The sequence below is a fragment of the Mustela erminea genome, chromosome 1, assembly GCF_009829155.1.
Source record: "Mustela erminea isolate mMusErm1 chromosome 1, mMusErm1.Pri, whole genome shotgun sequence".
In the NCBI taxonomy this organism is placed as follows: Eukaryota; Metazoa; Chordata; class Mammalia; order Carnivora; family Mustelidae; genus Mustela; species Mustela erminea.
This window is the reverse complement of record NC_045614.1, coordinates 74,052,759-74,077,201: the sequence shown is the minus strand read 5'-3', so window position 1 is coordinate 74,077,201 and position 24,443 is coordinate 74,052,759. Positions and strand designations below refer to the sequence as shown.

The 24,443-nt window shown below is 38.4% G+C and overlaps 1 protein-coding gene across 2 annotated transcripts in view; it reads right to left on the bottom strand.

Annotated features, from left to right (window-relative positions):
• The window catches only part of GADL1 (glutamate decarboxylase like 1), a 173,185-nt gene that overhangs the window by 77,040 nt on the left and 71,702 nt on the right, over positions 1-24,443 (bottom strand). The window lies entirely within an intron of this gene.

The window sequence follows — 24,443 nt, the reverse complement described above, 5'->3', positions numbered from 1 at the left end:
CTTGCTTGACCTTACCTCTATTTTAGTATAATATTTGACACATTCAAAAAGTACATGCAGGGGACGCCTGGGTGGCTCAGTTGGTTAAGCAGCTGCCTTCGGCTCGGGTCATGATCCCAGCGTCCTGGGATCGAGTCCCACATCGGGCTCCTTGCTCGGCGGGGAGCCTGCTTCTCCCTCTGCCTCTGCCTGCCATTCTGTCTGCCTGTGCTCGCTCTCTCCCCTCTCTCTCTCTGATAAATAAATAAAATCTTTAAAAAATTCTAAAAAAAAAAAAAGTACATGCAGCATAATTACAAGTTCTTAAGTTTACTTATACCAAACAAGGTCTTTCCTCATTATCTAGGTCTGCCCTTCTTTTGGGTCCCATCTCGAGTTATGTTTTCCCTTCAGCCTTTCCTATTGGACTCACTTCTTCCTTCTATATTTGGCTGCATTTTCTGGCTTTGCTCTGTGCTTTCCCTACTCAGTATGAAGTTTGCATATATTCTCTCTTTGTGTAGCCAAGCAAGTTCTTGAGGGCAGGAATCATTTCCTATTTATGTCCATGTCCATAGAGCTTAACACTGTATTGGGCATACAGGACCCTCCCTAAGCAATTATGGGTGATGATGCCACTCCCCATAATCCACATGTCCTCACATTCCCCTGACATGTAGTATGAACAGAAGAAACTCAGATATGTGAGCTTCTCATTTGGAGCACTTTCTAAATCTTAACAATACAAAAGGATCAGTACTATGCAGGAAGCCACAGAGAAACTCCCCAATGGTCACAGAGGTCCTAGGAAGTGACCTCTTCTGAACAGAGAAGGTATTCATTTGACTAATCAACTCAGTACCTTCCAAACGAAACCATGCATTTGCTGTCTTAATAGTAACATTGTTATAGGTGGATACCAATCTGGATATAATGTGTGCCATTACCAGAAAGCATGATTTTATGTTATGTAAAAATTATAGACCAGGGGCGCCTGGGTTGCTCAGTGGGTTAGGCCTCGGCCTTCAGCTCAGGTCATGATCTTAGGGTCCTGGGATCGAGCCCCACATTGGGCTCTCTGCTTGGCAGGGGGTGTGCTTCCCTCTCTGCCTGCCTCTCTGCCTACTTGTGATCTCACTCTCTCTCCCCCCATCAAATAAATAAATAAATAAAATCTTTTAAAAAAAAAACTATAGACCAACTATAATCAAGAACTCCAAAACTCCATTCATCCAGGTTCCAAAATAAATAGTATAAAGATAATAAACAAAGGAATACTGGAAGTCTTCAGTCTTGCTCTGATGGATATTGTTGGTAGACCCAGGGGAAGAATAGATTGCTCTCATCTGAACATTAAGGTATAAATAGCCCCTTTCTCTTTAATCTCTACTTTCATTCTATCAGTAATCCTCAGCTCTGATCACAGCTGCCACCACTGCATCTCTCTACCCTCAAAGGTCAGACAATTTGGTTATTGTTTCCATAGCAACTGCAGCCTAACCATATATTATAACATTAAAAGGCCACTGCATACATTTTAAGGACAAAGCACACACACCATCTTATACTTGCATCATGACTATAAATTTACTTTCATCAACCATAAAAGACTCAAAAAAAGTCCCCCACACAGATGAACTTTGGACATTTCTTGAGCAAGTTTCAGTGCTTCTTGCTAGTGATTGAAAGGGAAAGGAAGCCCATCCATTATCAGGAGACAAATTGCATCATCATAGGCAAATGGAGAAGAGAAGAGCCAAAAAAGCATACAGCAGAATGACTGATTGTCCTCCAGTCCTGACACCATTAATTTCATTACACTGAAAAATCCTCCTGCCTTGGGAAGGCTTCATAAAGAACAACTGGAGGCTTGGGATTTACTTTATCGAAAATAAATGAAAACTTTCACCAGAAAGTTCCTGCTTTGCATTTTAGTTTGTATCATTGTATTAAAATGGATGATATGTCTTTAGTTGTAAGATACACTTCAACTAAGAGAAGATGTTCAGCTCTCCAGAGAAAAGAACATTTTGGAATAAGTAGAGTGAAAGTTAATGTTTTTGAAAATAATTAGTCATTATTGTACCATCAAAGAGAAGCACCGTGTTTATCTTGCTCATTTTTATAATCTTAATGCTAGCAGGACAATAAATACTGGGTATATGATTTCCAGAGACATAGATGCAATAAGAATACAAATTGCTTTATACTGTGATATCATCTCAAACAGTTTTCAGGAATTAGTAGTTATTGTACTAGCACTCACGCAGTGGCAAATAAAGGAAATGCAATCAAAGTAGCTTAAGCAGAAAGGGGAAGATTTTATAGGCTAATATATTTAAAACTGCAACATGGTGAGCTTCAGTTAATTACCCAAGATCAGGTAGCTTTTAGGTGGTGGGACTGGGTTTCAAACCAAGGCTGCTGGGATGAAGGGCATGAACTCTGTATCCATGACATTTCGCTCTTTCTACAGTGGACCCTTAAATACATGTCATTAAGAATCCTCAGAGAGGCAGGTGAGACGGAAGATGCCCATCAAGAGCACACTGAACTGGAGATCAAAACAACTACAGTCCTGTTGCCGACCCTTAATCTGTTCCCATAAATATGACTTCTGTCCTACTAGTGGTAGCATCTTGTCTATAGCATTTTGATATTTTTCTGAATATCAAATGAAACATGGTGATATTTAAGGGCATCACTTCAAATATAGAATGAGCCAGTAGGTTGCATATTTTTCTTGTTGAGATGAGTCAAGCCATTTTTTATTTCCACAGGCTACATCAAATTCTGCTTTCTCTTTTCTAGGAGTCAGCGATTACATGGGGTTCCTTTAAGTCCTCACTCCCTGCTATCCTGTTTTTTAGCTTAGCCAAAGAAATAGCTTACCCCAAATTATTCCCATATGGCTCTTTCCATAGTCTGTCCCATATCATCATTATTTACATGTAAGACAATTGTCTAAATGCCTTAGGAAATTGGTATATTAATCATCTTTGTACTAATTTATTACGAAATTATGTAATGAGGACCTTTTATATGACAAGCACTATGAGAAACCTGGGCATACAACCCAACCCCATAGAGGTACTAAGCATCTTGGCTAACATTTGTTGATTGGATGCACAAAACTAAATTTAGCTTATCAGTAGCAGAAAGGCTTGGTTGTAATCTAAAATGTAATGGAGAATTTTAAAAATGATCCTACCTTCTGATCTTGGCTTGATTGATTGACTGATAAAACACTTGGGAGGCTCTGTATAGGCCAAAAGCTGGACTTGGCACAGGGGATATAATGCTTAGTGAGAAAATCACTATCCCTAAGAAGTTTAAAATGGACATAGGGATACAAAAACAGGCAGTTACAGAATGGTGCTAGACTAGGGCTAAGAACAAAGTCACAACAAAGAGCACAAAGGAGGGTCAACGTTCACTGACTCAGAGATGTTAGATAGAGCTCTTCGGGAGAAGAATATGTCCCAGACAGCTGAAAGATGGGGAGCAGCGAGGCAGAAGAGAAGATGGATTGAATTCAGTACGGCTGCAACTTGTTAACTGGCGGGGGATGAGCTAGGAAGCCTGGAAAGGTAAAGAGTGGGCAGGTCACCATGGTCTTAAGTGCCATAATAAGAATGACTGGTCAGAGAACTTTCACAGGTTCTTACATATACTTCAACTTCAACTTCATTATTGCTCTGGCAGAATAGAGTGAGAATCAGCAGATGTGGTCTCTACTTTTGATCCAGTCCCCCACTGTCAGAGCTCAAAGCAAGTCACTTAACATCTTGGGCTTCATTTTTCTCATCAACGTAATGGAGATAGTGAGAAGTGTTCTACCCACCTTCATGAATACCGTAAAAATCTAATGAACTAATGTCACTCGGAAATACCTCTCAGTCTTTGGCCAAAATCCTGCTCATCACTCCCTTCCTCCTACAAATTCTCATACTCCTGACCCCCAGCTGTCACCATCCATTCTTCCTTCACTTTCCTTCTCTCCCCAAGCAAGCTGAAGAACAGATGTCAACTCTAGACATCCTCACTTCTTATGCAGTGAGCATATTATACCTCTCATCCACCTCCCCTTTTTAATGATATGCATCTTCCAGTAGCTACAGAAAACTAAGTTGAGAGGCACTTGGCTGGCTCCATCAGTTAAGTGTTTGCCTTCAGCTCAGGTAGTGATCCTAGGGTCCAGGGATAGAGCCCCATGTCCGGCTCCTTGCTTAGCGAGGAGCCTGCTTCTCTCTGTCCCTCTGCCTCCAGCTCTCCCTGTTTGAGCCTTCTCTTCTCGCTCTCTCTCGCTCTCTCTGACAAATAAATAAATAAAATAACAACATCATTTCAAGCCTTCAAGTACAGGGGAACCTCAGTTTTCTGTTTATATGGGTGTGTTTGAAATCTGTGAAAACCAGACCATTCATTTGTCTAAATAGCTTTTGATCTCCAAAGTAGGAAAGTGAGAATACAACCCTTCATCTTCACTTCTTTCAGGGCAATGTCCATCCCTGATTTCTGACTTTCTCTGGTTTTTTTTTTTTTTTTTTCTTCAGTCCCACGTGTGTTCCTGTTCTGACTTTCAAAGGAATAGAACACTTTAAAAATCTTTATGGGAAGAATGAGATCTGGTCACCAAAATCACTTGCGACATGAAAATCTTTGCATTTGCCTTCACTGGAGTCCTGACTCTGTTCCTCTGTGTATATACGTTCCGCCTGATTCCCTTAGTCTCGCTCGTGCAGTTACTGACTGACAGCAGAGTGTGGGTTTCATATACTCAACTCTGCTGTAGGATCTGCTCATAGAACTGGCCTTCTAATTTAATCAGGGAGGCCTCAACTTTCTGGGCTTCTGTGGACAGTATTTCTGCCTTTTGCCCTGGTCACATTAATCTATAATCCAAAATATGTACTGTTTCTTTTGCAGATTCTTTGGATGGACATCTTTTATTTCTCTCATGGTATGCCTTTGACCCCTCTTTTTTGGACTGATTTATTTAATTCATTTTCCTTTCTGTTGCATGAGCCTTTTTCATGGCTGTCAGAGCAGAAAATTGTTAAAAACAATCTGGTGTTGTATCCTGCTTGAGAGAAAGCTTATTATTTTTAATGAAGGGCCACAGTTCTCCCCCCCCAAAACTCCCCACCAGATCAGAGTTCTTATTTGCCTTTTCCTTTGCCATCTGAAGGCTAGTTTCAGACACGTCATGGTTCACTGGCCCCCTCAGTATCTCCAGAAGGTTCGCATCCAGACTTAAAGGCTTCTATTGGCAGCTCTGAATTATTTTTTGATCAATTGATTCAGCCCTCCTTTTATCTCATTTTTGAGACATTAGTATCATCCCTAGATCAACCCCTGCCTAGATCTTCAACTAATTCTCCAATTCTCACTCCCCTCTGTCATGTGTGTTTTCTGGAAGATGTTTGGTGTGGAAGTTTGCTCATATTTAAGATGTCTGCACTTGAATTCCCGAAGAATTCATGAACAACCCTCCCTCCTCTCTTCTGCCCTGTGGTGAAACACTTGAGTCATCATGCAGATGACAAGGTGGGGAGGAGCCGTCCCCTCTCCCAGGGGTCGGGCCAGTGAGGCCAGAAACTCCCCAGTCTTCTTGATAAGGTTTCTACGTTCCCATCATGTGAATGGTTAAAACCACTCATTATCCTGCAATATCTAGGCACTTAGCGTTAATACCAAAGCTCCATTTCCCCTTCCAGAAAGCCTCCTGGAAGATTCCAGAAAATTTTGTTGAAGTGCTAGGCCTACAGTCCTGATGGGGATTTTTAGAGAACTGATAGAATAATTTAGTGCCAGACTGGAGATCCTCGATTTACTAATGAAGTGTAACTCTCCCGTAAATACCCCTAACTAAGGGTCAGGATGAGCTGATTTAAAAATGAGGAGACTGAGCTAGAAGATTTTTTTTTAAGAAATGCAATTTAATAATTTTAAGCAGCAAGGGTGACTATAGGAGAGCCGAAAGTTGGGCTCAGTGTCTTCGAGAATGTGTAAGTGCTTCTATAAATAGGTAAGAAACATGTGATAGTGCAGAGATCGCTTGGCCATATCTCTGGGTACCCTACAAGCATTTAAAAATAGTGCATTTGGGCTTCTCTCTTAGGACAGAGGAAGATTTTCTGATCTTCCCTAGGCAGCTATCAACACACTTTCTCCATTATAGATCATCTAAAGCAGTGTTTTTCAAAGATTGATGACAGTCCACAGTAAGAAATTATTTTTTAAATAGTGACACTATCCACCTTATACATGAAACTGAAACAGGAATTTCATGGAATAGTACCCATCATTACTACATGAATGGCATACTGGTATCCGCTATTCTATGCTGACTATTCATTAAAAAGGAAAATAAAAAGCTGGCAAGACTTAAAATCAACTATATAACTCAAAAGCTGTTAGTATAGCAGTTCTCAATCATAGCTAACATCAGAATTCTGTGAGGAGTTTTTTGGGGTTTTCTTTTGTGTTTCGTTTTTTGTTGTTGTTTTTGTTTTTGTTTGTTTGTTTTTATTATCAGTGCCGGCTCTTGACTCCAGACCCAAAAATCAGAACATTTGGTGTGGGTAAGAGCAACGGTTATTTTTTTAAGCTTTTCGGGTGATCCTAACATGCAACTAGGATTAAAAAACATTGTTCTGATGGCTCTTGATCTTATGTTGAAAATTCTTGATCTAGAAATTTCAGTCCACATTACACTTACATTGAGTTCAGAGAACTCTGTGAAGTGTTTTTACAAGGGGAAAGAAACCAGAGTAATTATCTGACTACGTTGTGAGCTATTTGTGCTCATTATGGAAGTTTTATTTTGAATACAAGTGAGGAATCACTTTATTCTGTGCACTTAAATAAAGAAAATATGGGTTGATATGAATAATGCTGGACTCTTAATCAAAGTGGGGGAGGGGAAAAGCTCCAAGATATGAAACATATGTCCACAGATTATAGCTTGCATGTGATGTGCTAAACCATACTCCACAACCTTAATCTATTCCACTTTTTGATTTGCCATGCTTTTGTGATATAGAACGAAGCCCTATTGGTTTGGAGAAGTTTAATCATAACGTGACTGTATGTAAATTTGGCTCACTTAGCTCTGGGAGGCGGAACCGTGGTCCTTCTCTTCTTCCATTACTTCACACTATGAGTTTCTGTGATTTTCTCTGATACATATTTACTTAAGCGCCTGCTTTGTTGCGAGAGAGATTTAAGGCAGCTTACAAAAACACAATATGGTAGGATAAGGAGAGAAAAGAAAGAAGGCAAGAAAAGAGAGATGAGGGAGGTGGCGAAAGGAAAGGAGGAGGAGAGATGAGGTCAATACCAAGGGAAATGTCGTGGGGAAACTCAGTGCAACAGGAGTGATATGTGTGCGCAGAAGTCATGCTGGACGGAGGGCGTAGGGCATAGACTATTCGCCAATTTCTTGGCATACCTGGTAATGTGCGCATAGCAAAAGCGTCCAGTAGTCATTGGCTGCTTCTGAGTTCTGAGTATTTACTATGACTGTCAAGTGCCTCACTTTGCTCCATCATTTCACATTTTAATTCATCTGTAAATTGAGGATAATGATGCTGCATGGCAGCCCACCTCCTGGGGATAAGTATTTGTGCCATAATGTTTAAGTGAAATGTCTGGGAAAAAGTAATTAGCACAAGCCTTATTTCATCAGTCTAGAGGGCTTGCTTGCACCTCTCCAAAACAGGTGGGCAGGTACCTATAGAGATGGTGTCTTTCATCTTGGACAAAATAGATGCAAAGCAAAAGTGTTTCCCTGGACTGAGGCTAGAAAAGTGATTCCACACCAGGAGCACGGTATTTAACAAAATCAGTGATGTTGTAAACGAGGGCCCGGTTCCTTCTCAAATGGAATTTTACACATTCAGCAGCAAGGCCACTGGCCTACATTTCTTGGAGTGGGAGCATCCTCGAGAGGTCTGGCCTTTGAGGCCTGGAGTATAGGTAAGAGATTGATTTTATAGAGGGGAAAATGCTGTGCAGCAAGGCAATTTCCGAAACACAAGTTCCCTGCTCTTCATTGCATAAATCCCATTAAAGTGTTGTTGGAAATCATTGATAATTGTAATGACCATGGGCAATCCTACTTAAAACTGGCCTTAAATAATAGTTTCAAATGAATCAGGAAGTACTTGGTAAAACCTTCAAATAGGACCCAAGGTGTAGTGGACAAAGCATTTTTGTCCCCAAAGACTCATGATAAAATACAGAAATGTGCGAAAATGACAAAGAATTTTTCCAATACACAAATGATCATTTGTCCAGACAGAAGAATCTGTGCCTTCATATGCAGCTCACTACTCAATTTGGACATAACAAGGAAAAAAACTGTATTCACTAAGGGTCCATTATATGGCTGGCAACACCCTACATACTTTGAAACTTTGTCCCATTTAATGGCGTAGTAGTTCTTCACAGTAAAAAGTGTCTTCATTTTACAGATAAAATAACTGAGTTTCAGAAAAGCTAAGCAACTTGTCACTGGCATGTAGGGTAGTCCCAAACAAAGATGGAATTTGAACATAGGTCTTACTGGGCTTCAAGGTCCATAAGTGAATTTTCCCATGAACAAATCATATATAATCCCAGAACTTCCTAGTTCAAACTGTGGTCTCCAACACTAAGGAAAGCGAAGCCCTCTCCTTTGGATGTTCTAAAATAGAGAAGGGCAAACAATTTCTGCAAAGGACCAGAGAGTAAACATTCTCAGCTTCATAAACCATCCAATCTCTGTCATAGCTACTCAACTCTGTAGTTGTAGCATGAAAGCAGCCATATAGGATACTAAAATGAAGGGGTGTGGCTGTGTTCCAATAAAACTTTATTTATAAAAACAAGTGTTTATAAAAACAAGTGTCAAGCTGGATTTAGTCCAGGCACCACAATTTTCGGACCCATGTGAAAAACATTTTGTTAAAACAATATGTCCTATTTTAAGACATACCCAATGAGGAGATACACTCAATAAGACAATCATTTCTGACTGTGTCGAGGTAAAAAGAGTTAAACATTTGTATGAAGTCTCCAACCCACTGTCTTTCATTTTCATTGAGGCAATTTTTAAAAAAGATTTTATTTATTTATTTGACACAGAGAGAGATCACAAGTAGGCAGAGAGGCAGGCAGAAAGAGAGTAAGGGAAGCAGGCTCTCTGTTGAGCAGAGAGCCCGATTCCAGGACCCTGGGATCAAGACCTGAGCCTAAGACAGAGACTTTAACCCACTGAGCTACCCAGGCGCCCCAATTGAGGCAAATTTTTAATTATTTTACAACAAACCATAAATATATTGCTTCTAAAAGAGAATATTTAATTTAAAATAAATTAGAATAACACTGCCATGGTTTATTTTTCTTTTTGTTTTGGAGAAATGTTTTATGCAATTTCCATAGAGAATGGTATTTGAATATCTATACACATACCAGCTTATAATTTCTAATTTCCTTTGTTTCCCCAAAACCCCAAGAAAAAATAAAAGTACTCTGTAATAAAACTGGTTGAGTCTGGGTTTGTTTTCTGTTTCATTTTAAGATTGTATTTTGACATTTATGATAGGTCTTTGCTGAAATAATACAGCAGAAAGAGCTATGAATATCAACCTGGAAACTCATTTGCAAACAGCAAGTAGAACCCACAACTGATCATCGAGCAAGAAAAGAGGGAGGGACGGAGGGTAGAGAGAAGGGCTCTCTGGTGGGTCTGAAGCAGGGAGATCAGATGCCTTCTAGGATTCTCTGGCTCAGTTGGCAAGAGAATTGTATTTTCTAAACCAAACCCTTGTTAATGGACAGCAAGTCTCCAAGGCGACCATTAGACCAGGGTACTTAGAAGATCCTAACTGCAAATGCTGAGGAGAGTGGCCTCTACAGAATCATAGGCTGAAAGAGAAAAAGCAAATGAGAAAAACCTACATGCCACGTCTGGGCACCAGAGTTAAGAAGAGATCTACAGGTCAGCTTCACCAGCCTGGCTGGGCATGTAAAGAGTTAGAATAAGCAAAATCACTAGCAATAGTATTTCACCTTGTATTGGTTCTAAGAGGATTGAATATTCAAATCTTATCTTCCCAAATCAATATCTATTTCTGTACATCATTGTGGCTTCAGAATTTACAGTTTCAGGTAGGATATTAGGTTGATCCATTACCTGTCATTTTGATTTAGGGACACAGGAGCTGTGTGATTAAAATCACGGATTGTGGAGTGAAGCCTCACCGGTCCTGAATCCCAGGGCCAACCCTTACCAGCCTGGGAGCCGTGGGCATGTGATTTATGTTTTCTGTACTCGGTTTCCTCACCTGACCAATGGTCAGAGAGATAATCCCTACCTTATTAGATTGATATGGGGATGAAATGGATTAGTAAATTTATCCCCTCATCTATTCATCCATCACACTCACGCAAGACCTTATTGGGTACGAGCACAGTTAAGGAGCCTCTTTTTAAGTACAGGTGACAGGATAATGATTAGTTAGATCACAAAGGACTTTGCAGTACATGCTAAACAAATGCCTGGAAACAGAAGAGACCTGCAAAGATGCCAGGGAAGCCAGCGGTCTCCTTGGAAAGTCGATGTTTGAGCAGAACACTGTGAGAGATAGAACAGGACTTGGGGTGGTAAAGAAGTGTCTGGTTTCCACATAGAGGGAACTGCTTGCCTGAGAGAAAAATGAATGTGTTCTTAACGTGATGTCCAGATGTCCTTCTAAATGTGATGTTTAGATGTCCCTCTAAACCTCAGATTGTTCCCTAGCCCCGTCTCCAGCACATCCCTCCCGAGGGTGGGACAAATTGCCTGGCTCTACCTCAGACCCCATATTCTCAATTTCTGGCTATTTTCAGGGAATAACTATACTATAGAACATCATGGGGTAAAGGCTGTACCCCTCCTTCAGCCCCAAATCCTATCACATCCCTCAAACCTCACACCACTCAGTGTACCCTCTAGAAAGGCACTGTGGGCTGGCAGGGACAGTGCCCCAGATCCACAATGACCTAAAATGAACCACCGCTGTGTTCCTTCTCTCCTGCTTCTCAAAATCCATAAAACTGGCACAATGATGAGAGACAGTCTGTCTTCCCTATGAGCTCACCTAGCCTGGCACAGGTGAATGTCATTTTTGATTCTGAACAATTATAGTAAATGCCTTGAATGTGAGTGAGGAGCTTTCTGAAGAATGCTCGAAGTAACAGAGGCATTAGGGAGGGTGACGATCCCATATAGGGAAAGAGAAACCCCTTGGGCTCACATTAATTCACTGTTAATCTGTAAAACCAATATCAGGCTCTAGAGTACATTTAAGACTCTTGACTCCATGAAATTAACCTCACCACCAATCATGAGTGAGTCGTTTCTCCAATCACAATCTTGTGAAATTAAGGAGACAGATAAAGTATTCCACTTCCCTGGAGAATTTGCTCTTGGATTTCAACTGAACCCCTCAAGTGAAGGGGGCCCTATAACTTTCATAATTGGGAAATAAAACTTCTTAGAGAGATTAAACCTTTTAATGCTTGCTGTGGTTACCTCACAGGCAGAAAACAATCTTTTCCTTGTTATATATAAATTCCCGATTCTCGCTAGCTCTGGAAAAAGCTATGTATTTCATTGCATTTCACTTACATCTCAGGCAAGCTGGATATTGAAAGGGCACGAAGATTCTGACAGTACTCTAAATGAATGCATCGGTATTTCTGTAACTGAATGTCGAGGGTTTAATCTGCACTATGGTGCTGTCTAAAACCGGTAATAAAACAGAGGAATAATATGTCAAGATAAGATCCAAAGGACATATAATAGTGACATGTGCTACTCCATGACAAGGGCATAATGAAATGTACTGGGAAGAGAGTAGCCTCATAAAAAAGAAGACATGAACTTTTCTGACAACTGGTCTTGAGCCAGAAATGGGAAAGATAACAATTCATCTTCCTTATTTCTTTTCAGTTTCTGGACCAAGTTTAAAGCTCAGTAATCCATTAGCAAGTTGTCACAGCAAGAGATGGAAGACATTTATAGTACACAGAATTTAGGCTCTCTGCCTGGTCCATATGACCCCTTACTTCCCTTTTCCCACATAGAGATGGTCACATTACACCGCTCCCACTCTGGTTCCTAGATAATTGGACCAGAGATGGAGAAGACCAGGAATATGGAATTAACACTGAGAGATCCTAGTTTAGCTCATGTGGGTCTCTTGGACAGAGATATAGACATCATACTGTTAAGTACCATATTTTACCTGTCACATGAACTTAAAAACAAAAAACATTGTTATGAATTTCAGTGCATAACAATTGCCTCACTTTGGAAGTGCAAAATGACAATTTATTTTTCTTTAACTGAAAATGTTTCTGATTTGGAGCCACATTTATTTCTGATGCAAAATATTTAATCTCATCCCTTTCAGAAAACTTCAAAATTCTAACTGAGTGATATCTCAGATCATTCAGACATAAAACCTGGACAATCAAGATTTTCTCTCTGAGAGTTTTCTTCCTCTTGCTCTTTATTTAACATTGTTGGGATATTCACAAATGTCACTGAGGACAGTTGCCAGATAAGATAGAAAATATCCTACTCAATTTGAATTCTGTAAAAATTTCACATAAATTCATAACAACCAACAGTTTCAGTAAAAGTATATCCTGTGCAAAATTGGGGACATACTTATACTAAAATATTATCTGCTGTTTATCTGGTATTCAAACTTGACTGAGCATCCTGTATTTTACTTTGCCAGATCTGGCAACTCTATACTGACGTTGGGGAGGGAACATCTGCTTCATCAGTGTGGTCACTGCTGTCCTTGTGCTGACCACCTGCCCCATCTCTAGCTCATCCACATATGATCTTTCCATCTCCCTGCTTAAATCTTAAGACCCACCATGGTCTCTGGTTGAGCTGCCATGGTCTCTGGTTGTCTGATCACAGCCATGCTTCTTGATTTTTGCCCTTATTTCAAATTCCCTTGTGTCTTCTTGTTTATGTTTAGTCAATTTGGAAAAGCTAGCTCCCTGCCAGCCACTCTGAAACTTATTGGGGGCTCTCTCAGGCACTCTTTCATTTTAATAAACCCCCTACCATGCCTATTTAATTTCTACTTTCCAAACTGACATGAGGGTAGGGGAGAGAAGAGGCTTCCCAACTCTCTGAGCCTCACCTAAAACCTGAGCCAAGAGAGGAAAGGACATTTATATCCTATATTTACAGGAAAATTCTGTTCTTCCTTGGTTCTCTTGGGCCTGTACATTCATATTTAATACTTGGTTCCTCTTTAAACCTTTTTCTCCCTGCTCCAATCCCTTAGGTCTGTTTATCTATTTGAGAAAGAAAATACAAACTAAAAATGGACTCTGGATGATAAGATATCCTTTCAAGAGTAACTTCTGAGTTGAAAAGGTAAAAATTTGTCACTCTTGATCTCTGCTTTCATTTTGATTATTTTCTGACTACAATAAACATTGGAATTTCATAACATATCTGAAGCTTTCAGGAAGTTAAAATCTCTTTCATAAACCATTCATGACTAGAAGAGGAAATCAACACTGTTATTATGGTTTAATTGGAAAATAATTTAAATGAGAACACTCAAAACAAAACTTAAGGAACTGAACCAAAACAGCCTTCAAATGTAAAATAACATTCCTAGAGAACAAAAATGTAAAGAAGCAGGAGAAAATAACAATTAAATAAACTTAATAAATATGAGAATTGAAAAAGAAATGCAATTAGTCATTCCTTATGGAGAGAAGATAAATTAAATCAGGAAAAATATTTTAAAAATTAAGACTTCTGGCAAATCTATAAGGCAAAAATTAAATGAAAATGACAAAAGGGTATTATATATTCTGCTCACATATTTGAAAATCTCAGTAAAATGTATGAAATATTTAAGAAAATATAAGTTCTTAAAATTGATCAGTAGAGTGGGAAATTCTAAATAAAAATGGGAAAAACAAACACTAGATCAATGAATTATCTCCCTCAAAATTTCTAACTATTTTTATAACTGGCTTTTCTGAACATTTCTAAAAACTGATGACCTCTGTGTTATTGTAATTATCCTAAAATGAAGACAGTTCAAAACATACTCAAGAATACAGAAATCAGTTGCATTTCTCTACACCAACAGCAAGACAGAAGAAAGAGAAATTAAGGAGTCAATCCCATTTACAATTGCACCCAAAATCATAAGATACCTAGGAATAAACCTAACCAAAGAGACACAGAATCTATACTCAGAAAACTATAAAGTACTCATGAAAGAATACAATCCAACCAAGATCTCACACACAACACACACACACACACACACACACATACACAGATCAATCATACGTAGACAGAAGCAAAAATCGAAATATAAAATCGATCAAACATTAAAGCAAATTACTGCAATAAAATGAAGTAAATCAGTAATGTAGAAAATCTATTAAGGCACAGTTAACTTTGTTCAAGGAGTAAAATGATAGAACTACCTTATTTGATAATAAAAAAGAATATGGTAAAATTCAGTACTCATCTCTATATTATTTCTCAAGAGGATTTATAAAGCATATATATTTTAAGTCACCTTTAATAAAATCACAGAGAAGACAAAAATGCCTTCTATTAACTGTTATTACTGAATATATTTTTGGAAATCCTATCAGTACATTACAATTACTGGTAACTGATATGAAGACTACATATTAGAAAGAAAACAAAATTACAGTTGTATACTGATCTAATTCTATATTTAAAAAATATAAGAAAATATGCTTAAATTTCTCAGAATAATTAGAAATCTGGTAAAGTAGTTATAGATAAATAATTTAAAGTTTTCTTTTATAACAGAATTTGTAGTTAGAAGATTTTTAAAGATTCTATATATAATAATCAATATAAAAATTATTAAATAACCTTAATAATACAGCATATTTGAGTCCTCTATGGAAAAAAATATCAAAATTCTGTGACATTAATTTTTTTCCAATCATACTGGAAAAAGTAGGAAGGAGTAGGTATGAAACTAGATTAGCCATGAATTGATCTTTATTGACATTATGCCATCAGTACCTAGGCGCTCATCTCCACTCTTGCATATGTTTGAAATTTTCCACAATAAAAATTTAAAGAAGAGGGACACCTTGGTGACTCTGCTGGTTAAGCCTCTGCCTTCAGTTCAGGTCATGATCCCAGGGTCCTAGAATCAAGTCCTGCATCGGTCTCCCTGCTCAGCATGGAGCCTGCTTCTCCCTCTGCCTCTGCCCCACCACTTGTGATCTCAATTACTCTGTCAAATAAATAAATACAATCTTGAAAAAAAAATTTCAATAATCTCTGCATGAAATTAAAAAAAATCTGAATAAATGGAAAGATATACCATGTTCCTGGCTAAAATTTTGCAAAGATGTTAAATCTCAAATTAATCCAAGGGGTTTAATATAATTCTAAATAAAGTTCCAGGGCATGGGGCACCTGGGTGGCTCAGTCATTAAGCATCTGCCTTTTGTTCAAGTTATGGTCCCTGGGTCCTGGGTTTGAGCCCCACATCAGGCTTCCTGATCAAATAAATAAATAAAATCTTTAAAAAAAATCCCAGGGCAGAGTTTTTATATTAAAGAAAAATATTTCCAACATCCATTCGGAAGAATAAATAGACAAGAACAGGTCATTTTGTTAGAGAGTGAATGATGACCTGTCCCCCTAGATGAGACATATTTTGAAGCTATGATAATCATATCATTATATAATTTACCAACTATTACATAGTTTGCCAATGTGGATCTGACAAACAATCAACAACAGTCTGATCCAAAGAATGGGTTCCTCCAAAAATGGAATCAAATTAGATCCTTGACTCATCCTATCTTTCAGACCCTTAATTGACATTTTCTATCCTCCAGTTGATCCACTGAGAGAATTCTGCAATTCCTTATGTTTTAAAGAATTTGTTTTGCTGAGTGAAATCAGTCAAGCAGAGAGAGTCAATTATCATATGGTTTCACTTATTTGTGGAGCATAACAAATAGCATGGAGGACATGGGGAGTTAGAAAGGAGAAGGGATTTGGAGGAAATTGGAAGGGGAGGTGAACCATGAGAGACTATGGACTCTGAAAAACAATCTGAGGGGTTTGAAGTGGCGGGGGGTGGGGTTGGGGGTGGGAGGTTGGGGTACCATTTCTACCCTGAAGTGGTGGTCTAGCGTATACTATAGAGATCCAGAAAGATGTCAAACCTTCTTTCTAGACTGATGATTGTCCCAGATGCCCAGAAGAATGGAAATAAAATCTTTAATTTAAGATTTAAGATTTAAAGATTAAAATCTTTAATTTAAATTTAAAACGAAGAGTGGTGTTTTAAATTATTCCTAAAGATAATTTCTCAAACAAAATATTCAGCAAACCACCAAAAATTGTAAGGTGACTTTCTAGACAATATGAGAGCCAGGAACCACAGATGTAGGAATCGACAGGAATAGCACTCAAGGGAATTTAGATATCAGAGTTTACAGAAGTAGACTGTAAATCTATGATTACTATGTTCATGGACATAAAGGCTGATCTTGCAAATGTCAAGAAGAACCTAGAGGCACTATATACATGAAAAAGGCTCAGTTAAAATAAAAGAACTAGAAAGACAATAAAAAAGTAAATGCTGAATGGATGGCTTTGACAGTTTAGACAAAGCTGAAGGCAGCATTCATGAATTTTGAGATAGGTCATCAAAACTATCCATAACAAAGCATGAAAGGACACAATTAGGAAACCTACAAAACGCAGTAAGAAACAGAGGAAACAGGAGTTCCAGGCTGGCTCAGTCTGTGGAGCCTGTGAATCTTGATCTCAGGGTTGTGTGTTCAAGCCCTACATTGGCTATAGAGATTACTTAAAATAAAATCTTAAAACACACACATACACACACACACACACACACACACACATACACACACACACACACAAAAGAACCAGTAAGAAGGTCAAATATACGTTTAATTGGAATGCCAGAGAAAGAGAGAGAGGAGGCAGAGTTGATAATTAAATGGACAGTTTTCAAAACTTAGGAAACCTATCAATCCCCAGATAAAACAAGCCCAATGAAGCCAAAGCAAGATAAAACCAACAAAATATATGTTTACAACATCACAGATAAATAGCAGAAACTTAAAGCTTGAAAATCTTAAGGGAAGCCAAAATAAAAAGTAATTTTATCATCAAAAAAATGACAGGGACACCTGGCTTCTCAGTCGGAAGGGCGGATGACTCTTGATCTCCAGGTCATGAGTTCAAGCCCCACATGGGATGTAAAGATTACTTAAATAAGTATATAAAGTGTGTGGGGGGGAGTTAACTTTCTAACACTAAGAAGGAAAAAAAGGGGGGGGGACATTAAAGTGTAAAAGAAAATTACCAACAGAGTTCTATCTCCAGAAAAAAGAAATAAAGACATTTTCAAAGAAGCAAAGTCGAACAGAATATGCCACCTTTTGATCCACTAAGAAATTCCTAAACATGGTCTTCAAGAAGGAAAATTAGACCAGATGGAACCTCAGAGATGTAGCGAGCAATGAAGATATGTGCAAAAATGGTTCATAGCCACTTTTTGTAAAATCCCCAAATGGAAATAACCCAAATGTCCATCAACAGTAAAAAGGATAAATAAATTGTGCTATGATCATACAGAATAGTATAAAACAGAGAAAACGAAGAATCATCATATTGTGTCAAAATATAGATGAGTCTTATGGACATGACGTAAATCTGAGCAACAGCAGCAATCGTGCCAAACCAAATATATACACACACACACACACACACACACACACACACACATACATTGCACGATGCCTTCAGAAGGGAAAAGTAAACTATACTATTTGAGGATCCACACTGCAGAGCAAAACTAAAAAGAAAAGCAAGAAAGTCGAGAATAGGAAGGAGCCCAGGAGGGTTTTCTGGGTTTCTGGTTATGTTCTTTGTTGGAATCTGTATGGGAACTACTTGATTGTTCTTTTTACAATAATGAACTAAGCCATTTATTTACATCTTATGCACATTTTTGTAATTTTCTTATAGTTCGTAACAATTCATTGAAAAAAAAAAAAGACCAACATCTTCCAAACTCCAAAAAAGCCCTCAGAAGGAACTGGCAGAGAAGGTATTGAATTATTTTTGCAATTAACAAAACTCCCTAGATTCTAATTTCCCATCAGTATCATTATGGTTTAAGGGCAGGTATGTTTGCCGTGTGAATGTACGTATGTAAGTGCTTGCACACATGGTCGTACACACCTTGAATTTAAAGATACAGTGGCTCTTTTACAGAGTTTCCGTTTTCCTATTCAGCCTACAGTTTATTTCTTCATTATATGCCATTTACAATTTTCCTACAACTTAGGGTCTAAGTACAATTACTAAAAGCCTATATAAAATAAATCTACATTTACCACCACTGAATTATAAAATCAGAATAAATCTCATCACATGGACTCATACTGACACTTTCAATTGTCACAGAAGAAAAACCTAGGAAAAAATTAACTCCCTGAAAGTTTTTGTCCTTGAAACAACAAAGCTGGAAAGCCTAATTAGGAATGTCAGGTATGTTTTTAGATATATTCCTTGGAAACCAACATACATGACAACTAGAATTGTACAAAGGAAAGCAAATAGAACAATTTATTCCAAGAAGTCATCATACCAGGAGTAGAAATAGAAAAAAAATCTTGTTGCAATGAGTTCATAGTAAAATAAAGGGGAAAGGGCGGAAAAAAAAAAAAAGGCAGATGCTTGGAATCCATTAAAAATGCAAAAACCAACTTTTATCGACCTGAGGCAGATATAGCATGCTAATTATGGCAAGAATTTTTCCATTAGCTTCATTCCAGATTTCCTTTTTTGCCCTTACCTATGTTTCTCATTTTTCTTAGATTTTAGCTTATGTAATTCTCCTAAATTATGAGACCCTAATCAGTTTTTTTTTGTTGTTATTGTTTTCAGGTAGGACAGAAAAAGAAAAAAAAAAATCAATCTGTTAATAGAATCCTCCTTCTCGGGCATTTTCAACTACTAGGACACAAAGGTAGAATTTTTTTTTTTCCTTTTTCATCATTTCTTAACAAATCTGCAGTCTTCTGTGATGACTGGCAGAGAGGCAAAAGTTGGGGTCCCCTACTGAAATGGGAGGGCTGCCATGAAGAATGAATTCTTTATCTGGAAAGATATCAGAGAGATTCCCACACTCTTAGGGTTCTCCAGAAATAGACAGGCAGAAGATATTAAATCCCATAGTGGGCAACACCCCAACTCATCTAAGTCAAACTGACGAAATTAATGTAGCTTACTCAGTAGGACCAGGTGGCAGTCACCCAAAGGTTTGAAGGAACTCAAGGATGAAATTGGGAAGCTGTTGTCCAAGATACTGGATCCAACATTACAAACAGTCACAACAAGCAAACCAGCAGATTGTGAATGTCATTGTCCATTAGAAAGGGTCAAGAGAGGACCCAGGGAACCTTAGAAAAGTATCTCTTCCGCTTGTCCAGTCGCCAATAAAGAACAGCATCATTAGACACTAAAACGAAAATAAGTCTTAAGGGAAAGACAATATGGTTTCTGAAAAAGGAAAGCATGAGTCACTGATTTATTATTGGTCTCTGAGGCATGTAGATAAAAGGCCAAATGTTGGCACAGTTTAGAGTAAAGACATTTTTTAAAAGCCAACATTAAATGGGATGTGAGAAGGTAATGGATATGGCAAACCATATGGATAAGACAAACAATTTCAACACCCTGTCCAATGTACCAGCAGGAAGGACGCTTTTTAAGACTCGAAAGAGATCAGGACGTGACTATAAAGGGCACGCTACTTCATCCTACAGGTAACACATTTAAAACACATGACCATTTGATGGTATTGGAAAAAGACACAAAGTCCGTTCACTTCAGGAAACATTTCACTGAGCATTGAGTGTCAGTTGTTCTAAGTAGGGGGACTACAGCAGTGAAGAAGACCCCTTCTGCCCTCCTGGAGCTCAGTCTGCTACATACATGATTCCAAGAACCATGGGATACATTCTACATTGAGACTTACACCAATTTATGACATGTTGGTAACTACTGATTGAAATAAGGTAGTACAACCACAATTATGCAGTAACTCATCGCTTGGAGCCACAGTGCACAGAGGAGTTAATATATTAGGCTATGTGAAGCATAGATCTAGGAGCACCTGGGTGGCTCAGTGGGTTAAAGCCTCTGCCTTCAGCTCAGGTCATGATCCTAGGATCCTGGGATCGAGCCCCACATCGGCTCTTTGCTTGCCATGGAGCCTGCTTCCTCATCTCTCTCTCTGCCTGTCTCTCTGTCTACTTGTGATCTCTGTCTGTCAAATAAATAAATAAAATCTTTAAAAAAGAGAAAGATACATAGATCTAAAAAAAAGTGCAAATCCTTTGTTAAAATTAATGACAATTTCAGTAACAACACAAAGACTCTAAAACCCAATATTACTGGTCCGTTTGGTGGGAAAAGACATAATGGATTTTGAAAATGTGCAATTCTAACATTAATTATTATATCCCTTTACTTCATGAAGAAGGAAAGCAGACATGGAAACAGTGTTTGTCATGACTGATAACACCACATGAGGGTTTTTTTTGTTTTTGATGTGATACACATCGATACATGCATACGCACACATTTCCAAAAGCCTCCTGAAAGAAAATCAACTTTGGTTTATTACAATTAAAAAAAAAAGACTTTAAAATGGAAAGGGCTAATGAGCAACCATGTATTTGATGAATTCTGCCAGTTTTATGCAATTTCAACCCTGCTGAAAAATCTAAAACTTTTCTCCGTTCAGCAAGAATATCTAAGACACAGAGAATAATTTTGGCAGCATCAAACACGGGAGATTGATGTCTCTCCTACAAGTGAAATGCTCCTTTTTTCTAATCAGTTTTAAACACCTACCTTCCCCTTTTTCTGCTGCATTACCCAGGAGGCTGTCATTCCACGGAAGCTTATAATAATATGGGTGTACAGGGGAAGTGTGAGTGTTCTCTGGCATGAAAAGAAAAGAACTTCTTTGACGATCGGATTGTTCGTATTTTCAAACCACCCAATAGCACTTCCATAGGAACTCCATGAAGAAAAACAAGAGCTAAAAAAGAAATCTTCACAAAATCAGGCACAGTGTGTTCCAGTTTCTCTGATAAATCTACTTTCTCTCCTTTCTTTTCTTGCACAATTTTTTTTCAAATGACATAGAGTAATTGTCATTTGCAATATCAGTTACCACTCAGAATAAAAATATAAATGGGGCTGAAATCTCTGCCTTCTTGTGAGGAACTGTACTGGGAAATGATATTACACTTCCTTTTCTCATTTTCTCTCTGCATCACAGGACCTGACCTATAGTATACTTGTGGTGATTGTGTTGAATGAATTTTCTATCCTCTTTTTCCCACTAGTCCTCTCCTAATGAATAACTGTGACTACATTCTGTGTCCTCTAGAATGGAGAAAAGAATTGCAGACTTATGGGCCTCACATTTAAAACCTAGCCCAGAGTCGCATGTCAATACCTCTGTCTCAAGAAGATCCCTCAGAAGGAGCTATGTCAATAGATAAAATTAGAAGGAAAATGTTTATGTGTGCCTCTAAGTGTGGGTGTACAGATGTCTTGCCTACTAAACTGACAAAGCTAAAAACCCCTGTGATGTCAGAGATGAACACACACATAGTCAGTGAGAAGGTCAACAGTATTTTAAGATTTACTAATTTACTTATGAGAGACAGAGGGAGAAGATAAGCAGGAGGGAGAGGCAGAGGGAGAGGGAAAGAGAGAATTAAAGCAGACTCCCCACTGAGCACGGATCCTGACATGGGGCTCCATCTCACGACCCTGAGATCATGATCTGAGCTGAAATCAAGAGTCGGCCCCTAACACACTGAGCCACCCAGGCGTGATGTAAGAGGTATTTTACAAGGAAAATTAGGAAATAAGTATAAAAAGGCATCATGAAAGCTGATCATGGCTCTTCTATGTCTAGGAATTTACTATAAGGAAAGAATATAGGATGTACATGAAGATTTAGTCTCAAAGATGGCAGCCAAATCTCTAATGTCCAAACATTAAAATGACATAATTGAGCGCTTGACTTGGCAGCACATATCCTGAAACAATCTAATGGGTCAACAGTAACAAGATCCTCAAGTTAATTATAATATGCCAAAATGATAGACCACTACACAGCTATTAAAAATGTATAGAATGGGATGCCTGAGTGGCTCAGTCCGCTAAGTGTCTCCCTTCGGCTCCGGTCATGATCCCAGGGTCCTGAGATCGAGTCCCTCATCAGGCTCCCTGCTCCTGCTTCTCCCTCTGCCTGATGCTCCCCAGGCTTGTGGTCTCTTTTTCTCTGACAAATAAATACATAAAATCTGTTTTTTTTTTCAATGTATAGAATGTATATTGGTTAAACAAAAAGAGCATGCTAAAAGCAAACTATGTGTAATTTTTTTAGATTAGGTAGGTGCATATATATACATTTAAATGTATATACGCAGGAGAAAATATATAAAAGGGCATCTTCAGGTATCTGTATCCTGTCACTCTTTCTTAATTTTTCTCCATATCTAAATTACTACTGAAATAAACATATAAAAATGGACATAAAAAAATCCATAGGATCAACACAGTCTATTAAAAAAAATTGTTCAGTGAAATCGTTCAGTGAAAAAGGAAGTGCCTGTGAGTTAATATCGTGTGATAATGGTCGGTAGAAATGGAGAGGAAAATCTATACTCAGAAAGTCATCTGATTAGCAAGTTTCTCATTTTCATGTATCTGTTTTTTTTTTAATAAAAATTCTTTCCAATAAATACTAAAAATTAAAAAACCATTACCGAGATTTCCCCCATCCGTGCAACTGATTCTTAGAATACATTGTCTTTTCTTTTAGATCAAAGCACCAAAATTGTCTCTGATCCAAAACAGCCATGTAGTGCCAGCATTTACATCTGAAGTCAACCTATTTATAATCACAGTGGGTTTTTGTTTTTGTTGTTGTTGTTGTTGTTTTATAAACGTCTGATTTTCTTTTCATCCCTATGATGCATAGATGGTTAGTGAGAGTACAACTCTGAGAGCAGCACCTCTGTTTGTTTTGGTAGTAGTCTTCTTTACTAATACAGGACATTAAAAATGCAAACACCACAGCTAGTCAATCAGGAAAATAGCATTGTGAATGTCAGGGCTTTGAGGGTACAAATTAGGGAATTAGTTTTTCCCTTAACAGAAGTATATTCAGTAAGTAATTTGCTTTCTTTTAACTAGAGTTATCCCCTTCCATTAACTGGAGGAGTAGTTCCAAATTAAAACCACTATTCGTCAGTTACTGCTGGAGGCACACTCAGGCCCTGTGTTAGGATGGAGGCAACATAAACTCATCAGTTGTAATTTTCATCATTGTTATCTCAAAGCTGTCAAAAGGAATAATTTGGGGTAGGGGAAAAACTGGGAACTCCCAGTTTCTGCTGACATGACGGCAAATATTTCTGAGGCTTTTCCATTCATTTATATGTTACATTTTTCAGTGAATTTTAATTTTGTGCTCATTCAGTGAATCCTTGCTAGGCACTGCGGATACAGCGGCAAATACGATGCCAAGTCCCTGTCCTCGTAAAGCTTATGTTCTAGAGGGAAGGGAAGTTAATACATGAGAAATCATAACGATGAATCCTGATGGGCACTTAGGGAAAGGGCATGAAGTTTGAGAAAGAATAATGGGGAGATGCCAGTCCAGCTGGAGAGTCTGAGATCTCTTCCTTAAGGAGTGGCATTTCCCCTTTAACACAAAGGGTGACAGTCTTGCACACTCCTCATAATACTCTTCCCTCAAAGAATATTTCATTAGTGACACTCTTTCCTGATCTTCCTCCTATCTCCCCGGCCATTCCAACCTCAGCTTTCACAGACTCTGAAGTTCCTCGGGGCTAGGTTCTATACCCTCTTCTCTTCTCACTCCCAAGGTCCTCCCAAGGCAATCCATTCGACCTCTAGGACCCTGGAGAACATCTATATGTCAGCCACTGCCAATATGCTTTTCCAGCCCAGATCACTTTTTCTAGCTCTGGATCTATGTGTCAACTTCCTACTTGAACCCTGCACTTGAAAACTTCATAGGAATCCCAGATTTGATGATAGCCAATGCTAAAATCAAGACATTTCACTCTCAAGTCTTCTCCACCTCCAGCAATCTCCATCTGCCTACACACAAACATTCGCCATATCACTAAGTTGCCGTATCACTAAGCAGGGAGTCAACTATGACACTTGCTTCTTCTTCATCTCCCACATATAACTGGTAATGCAGCCCTGTCTAGTGGCTTGGTAAAGCAGAGCTTGAAATTCATCACAGTTTTCCAACTCCCCTGCC